This window comes from Borostomias antarcticus (assembly GCF_949987555.1).
Source record: "Borostomias antarcticus genome assembly, chromosome: 5".
NCBI classification, from domain to species: Eukaryota; Metazoa; Chordata; class Actinopteri; order Stomiiformes; family Stomiidae; genus Borostomias; species Borostomias antarcticus.
Window position 1 is genome coordinate 23,134,199 of NC_140238.1, and position 6,551 is coordinate 23,140,749.

The window sequence follows — 6,551 nt, forward strand, 5'->3', positions numbered from 1 at the left end:
GAATAGGAGGGAGGGAAGGAAGACAGGAGGGAGGAGAGGAGGCACAGGGAGGGAGGAGAGGGATGGAGGAAAAGAGGGAGAGGAGGGAGGACAGGAGAGAGGGAGAGGAGGAGTAGTGAGGGAGAGGAGGGGATTTTGGCAAATTCTTTGGGGGCGCTACCCACACGTTTAGCTGTGTTGCTCATTCCACAAATGCACAATCCTTACAAGTTGTACCTCGTTGTAAAGGTGACTAATAATGCTTTCCAACGGTATAAAATACAACACCAATTGCTATTACTAAAGGGGAGAAATGATTGACTGAAATAATGTTTCCGAACTTTTTTGAAGAGCTTACATATAACTTACACAAATGGTGTAAATGGTGAATCTATCCTTGAAATTTAATGTAAAACCAATTATTTTTTTCCCCCAAGACATTGCTGCCATGAGAAACACAAAGATTCTTACGGAGCTATGTATGGAGGTGAAGCAGATCTCACGTGACATTCAGTTTATAAAGACTGAGATTGCTAAACTGAATATTCATGGAGCTGGACCAGTGTCACCGAGAGAAGACAACTTCCCCATCGTGCTGCCACTCACCAACGAGGAGCAGTTTGATGAGGCTGAAGCTCAGGGAGGGAGGAAGCAGTCCGTCGAAAGATGGTGAACAACTTAAAATTCATTACATTTGTAATTATTTATAAATGAGTAGATACTCTGTGCATTTACATAGTACTCTGTAGCACACTAACCATTTTCTCTCTAATCTGTTAAGATTACGCGCCTGGCATTAGTTGGAGGGACCAACTCTGAAAACATGATCCGACGAATGCTATCCGCTGCCATGACAAACACTCTAGCCTGCATTTTTAACTGGGTGGGAAAGGGAGAGAAGAGGGCCTTCAAGGACACACTGATGCAGGACTGCATGTTTGGTGAGCCTGCACCTCAAAATACTAGGATTAGTACTTTACTCCTCTGAGACACAGAGAGTAGACAGAATTGAGTATTAGGGACCATTCATACTCTACATATTCATACTCTACGCATATTCTACATAAGCGCAAGCAATGCAAGCTTCGCAAGGCTACGCAAGACTTCCTTGCGTGTGTCATGCCGAAATTTGTCACTTGATGCAAGCACAAATGCAATTCCTTGTGTTTCCGATAGGGATGCTAAACTTTCACCATGGTTTTCGCCGTATAGACCTATTTGCCCCCCCTGCTGGACTGGTGATATATTACATCTGACAATACACACAAGCTCAGAGTCGTATTGGAGCTTACGCTCATAACGTAGCTTGCGTTGCTTACGTGAGTATGAATCAGGCCTTGGTGTGAATCAATTATATGAAGATGGGCTTGAGGGTGGGTTGATGGGTGAATTGCTCAATTAAGGCCGCCTGAAAATCTAGTACACTAAACAGTACACACTGGAACGCATCCACTGCAGCTTTCTTCTCCCTATTATTATAATTAAAAATAAATAAATTATAACTTCTTTTTTTTTCAGTTGCTGCTCGTCAATTTGACCGCAGGCTGACGGATTTGACTTACAGGGATGGAGTGCAGAAGTGGCTGTGTTACGCACCAGAGAGGAATGGCGGGGTACGACGGAAAGAGAAGTCTAAGAGTTAAAAGGACTAGGTATAATTCATTCAGATTAAGTTCATACCTGTTGATCTGTGATTTAGCTGCTCTCTCCCGTCCTTTCACACTTTCTACTGTTTCGAGTGGGTTTGTTATTTTTTGTTCATGTCGTCTTATTCTGCACGACAGCCTTTCTGAGTATGACAACCCTGTTTGCAGATGCCAGGTTTTTGTGTCCACTGGAGTTTCAGGAAATGTTTTGTGTGAATGTTGTGTGCTTAAGTGCACAAACGATGTACAATGTTCATATAATTGAAACAAAGTACTGTAATAAATAACTGAATGAGTAATGGGCTCTTTTTTTGTTCATAGAGCATTGTATAAGATATCTTGGTCGGTTCCCTGTAGTGTCTCAGATGTAGTAGCAGGATGTACGTGCCATATACAAGCGCAAGCTACTTGTGACTATAGAAAGAAAGAAACTGGGTATGGAAAGCACAAGATTGGAAATGGAATATAAGCGGCACTAATAAAGGTCAAGCTAGAGATAAGAAAGCTGAAACAGGATGAAAGTAAATTCGAACACTATAAAATTATTGATTACTAGTTATTTTGAATAACATTGTTTCAATGTATAATGCAATGCATAATATAGTTGAATCAATGTTGATGCAATTCTACATTCTTTCAATGTTGATCATATCGTCATTGAATCGAGGTTGATTCATTGTCGGGATTGATTGAAAATTCAATGTTCTTTCAATGTTGATCATAGCGAGCACTTTCAATGTTATTTTCTATGTCTGACATCAATGTTGATCTCAATCTTCAGCGTGACAATATCTCAATGTTGATTCAATGACTTTTTGCTATCTGGGTAATGTTAGATATGCTAGTGTTAGTTAGTTTGCAAACCATTCGTGTTTTCCCGAACCCTGTAGGAATGAATCAGCCCATATATTCGAGAAAAGGCAACGTCAATCGGCCAATTCGATTCGCTCAGGACTGCGCCTTCTGACCTGTTACTAGGCCAGAAGAAGGTTGATCTATCTAGATTCATATCATTGATAAGAAATGCATAGGCACGCGGGCAGCGAGCATTGAGATATATAGAGCGCGACCAGTCAGCACCATCCGAGGCTCTACTCCTGCGACCGATTTTGTAACTCAGCCTAACCCCTGTATCCATCATGGAGCTAACATTAATGTCAATGTAGCTCGTAGCTATCTAGCGGACCCCTGATGTTTGACCCCTGGATGGTGCTTGTGTAAGGTGTAGTACTAGCTAGTTGTAGATAACTAAGCGAACTAACTAGTTTAGTTAGCTAACTAGCTAGGTAGTTGCTCTGCTAGCTAACTAGCTAGCTAGTTGCTCTGCTAGCTAGCTACTGTGCTAATAGGAAAGCTAGCTAGTAGGGTTCCAAATTGTAGGCACGTCCCTGAATCGATCATTGATCATTTTAACTATCAAACAATTTATTAATTGTAATTAAAATACCAACATTTCCAAACAATACCAAAAGTGATTTTTTTTCTTAATCAGTGGTATCAGTACCACCACTGAAACATTTTAAATTATACCCAGCCCAAATGGGAGGAGGGAAAGAGGTTTTTAATTAACTGACAGCTAACATAGCTAAGGTCAAGTTTCAGGGAGACTAACTACTACCATGCCTTGCCTTGACGTTACATTATTGCATTAACTAACAAACATGAAAGTTGGATATTGCTCATGCCTGCTGCACATGTTGTTGCCTAACTTACACTTCTTTCAACAGGTGTGAATCAGCTTCAGTGGTTGCAACATTTGTCCCATCTGCAGATTTAGGACAGGTTAGTCAACATACACAGTAAATAGATGGAACAAGGGATTTTACATTTTCCATTAAAAACGGATGTATTCGAGTGTCTAAAGCTCATACGAAGATGAAAGACAAGCTAGCATGCTAGCAACATTCTTGTGACTTGGAAACATACTGGGATTACTTTAAATTGAAAACTCTTGTACTGCAAAATGTCCCATTCTTTTACATGTCGATCATGTGGCCTGTCTTTGAAAACGGTTAAAAGTTATGTTGACCATCAGGTACTACATAGACATGAAGCAAATAAGCAGTACCCTTGTTGTTTTACTGACTGCAAACGTCAGTTTCTGAAGTTCAGTGCTTTGAAAGCGCACATTTACCGTAACCACAGGACCACCTCTGCTTCACAAGGAAATATGGGAGGTTCATTCAAATGTGAGACCTCAAGTTGTCAGAAACAATGTACTGATCTCAAGGATCTCATTGCACATCTGAGATCACATGTATTGAAAAATGAGACTGTTAAATGTCCATTTGCAAAATGTGGCAAAACTTTTAAAGTGAGATCATCATTCACTGCCCATATCTCAAGGGTTCATAGGCATAAAACACAATTGTTTATAAACCCTACACAATCACCTTCAAGATACTTTACAAGCCATGTTAAAAGACCCTGTTGTGTGGCAAGAGTGTGTGAAACCACAAAATAATGCTGCTTCTACTAATGTGTTCACTGATGTGTGTGATGTGTGATGGTTCGGTGTGGGACCCAGGCGCAACAGGAAAGGAGGAGGCCAGGAACGGTAAAGCCCGGAGGGGCGATTTAATAAGGTAACACAAAGGGGGAGCCACAAAAAGGATGCCACAAAAATATAATAGGAGAGAAAAAATAGGAGCCACCAAACTGCCACTAAATAATAAAAATGTTCTTGGCTCAAGGGAGCCGGAGGGATCCGGAGGTGGAGCAGGGTGAGGGCTCTGCTAGCTGGTACAACTCAGCAGAGGGGGTCCGGGATACTGGAGAGATGAGGAGGATAGGCAGGGTGAGTGATAGTAATCACGAGCAGGGAACGAGGAAAGCACTACAAAATACAGGTAAGTAAAATAGTAGGCTAGGCTATACTTTACCACGTAAGGTTATGGTAAGATCTGGCGATGAGTGGAGAGTAGACCAGATTCTTGTAGGGGTTGAAGGTGATTGCAGAACGAGGGACAGGTGTGGTGATGATGAATGGGAAACCGGTGAGTAGAGCCGCGTCATCGTCGGAGACGAGCGCGCCGTTCTTGTTGTTGCGCACGGGCCGATGTGCTGGGCATGTCGGGATCCGACTCTTCGTCACCGGAGTGGGAGGAGACTGCCGAGTCCGCGGAGCTGGCCGGAGACGGGGAACGCCCGGTAGTGAGGGGAAACTCCGGAGAGCCAGAGCGTCGCATGCCTGGGCCGATGCGATGTGCGGTAGAGCGCGTAGGACGCCCCGAGTGCGCAGCGGGCCCAGAGGGGAGCGAGGGAGGCGGTTGTGGAGGCGAGGGCATGCGAGCCGTAACATGATGGATCCGTTTTCAAGTCCAATGACTTATTCAATGAGCCTGGTATAAGCTTAAAGCTTATCTTGTACCAGGATGCGTTTGAGATAGTGAACCCTCTTGGATCATCAAAGAGAAAGCACAAAATAGTAGGTGTTTACTTTACGCTTGCCAACTTTGAGCCCATCTATCGTTCTAATGTTGACAACCTGCAGCTTTTGCTTCTGTGCCCTGAGAGATACTATAAGTACTTTGCACATGACAAGTTGTTCGCACGGATGCTGTCAGATTTGAGAGAACTTGAGAGACATGGAATGGTCACTTTATCTGTCCAGGTGGTGCGGGCAACAGTCCTATGTATTCTGGGGGACAATTTGGGCTCCCACAGTATTGGTGGCTTTACTGAAAATTTCAGTACTGCTAGTCACTGTTGCAGGTATTGCTTAGTGCCTATAAATGAAATGGACAAAGTGACAGATCAGTTTCCTGTAAGAACAGTTGAGACCTACAAGGAGGCAGTGCAACAACTACAGGACACTGAGGCAACACATGTAAAGGGACTCAAGTTTGACTCTGTTTTCAACTCTCTTGAGTATTTCCATGTATGCCAGCCAGGGCTCCCACCATGCATAGGCCACGACTTGTTTGAAGGTGTAGTTGCCTATGACCTTACCCTTTACTTGAGATATTTTGTAAAGGTAAAAAAATGTGACCGCCGCTGGTAATTTGGTCCTCAACTAGGCATTTTCATTTTTCATTTTTCACAGATTATGAAAGTGCAGATTGTAAGCTTTCAAATGAGGTCTCATACATTGAAATCTGAACATATTTGAAGAAGATATGCTTATTTGAATGCTAGTACTGCCAAATCAACTTAGCTGAGAAATCTCCCTCCAAAGTTCTCCAACATTTTCACACCTCTGACTGCCAGGTAATGGGCGTGAACAATAGCCTGGTAACCCCACCCCCAGCCACTCCCCCACTGGACGATCTGTCATTATCTGTCAGAGTGGCTGTCAACTTGGGGTATTACCTGAGAGTGGCTGCCAAGTGAGGTGCTCTCTCACTGATGACCCCACACTCTTTGAGTCAGTATTAATCTTGTGTTGTGAATGCAGTTAAGAACAATATAAGATGAAGTTCAAATTTAACGTTCTTTATTGTCACATACATGATATAAAGTACAAGCATAAGTAGTTAAGTGTACAAAAAAAGGCAACAGTCTAAGTGTTAAAGTGTACAGTCAGTTGTCTGTTTTATAGACAAGGTGCATAGTGTTCATTGTGATCAAGTGTACAACAAAGTAATAACAGTCCCCAGCTCAATACTCAAGGTAATAACAGTACTCAGATCAGTATTCAATATTCTAACAATGCAGTCTGTGCAAGTGTGGGCAAGTCTGTGCAAGAGAACAAGCAACGCTTCAGTATACAAACAGGAAAAGGCTGTGGCCTTTCTCCTGCAGTGCTGTCCCTCCTGATGATCTGCAGTGAATCTACAAGCGGACAGTCTTGTTCTGAGCTGCTGTGGAGTTTGGCGGGGGACATGTGACGTCTCGTCCCTCATCAGAACAGAACTCTCTGATCTTGTCAAAGAGATACGTCTGTCTGGCCATGTCCAGTCCGGGTGGGGCTTGCACAAGAAGACC

At 43.0% G+C, this 6,551-nt stretch overlaps 1 long non-coding RNA gene across 1 annotated transcript; it reads left to right on the forward strand.

The window, feature by feature from the left end:
* Window positions 1–621: 621 nt before the first annotated feature.
* Window positions 622–1,266, forward strand: LOC311309869. Its single transcript, XR_014630472.1, has 3 exons — window positions 622–648; window positions 761–920; window positions 1,156–1,266. It is a non-coding gene; the product is annotated as an uncharacterized lncRNA (long non-coding RNA).
* Window positions 1,267–6,551: the final 5,285 nt, after the last annotated feature.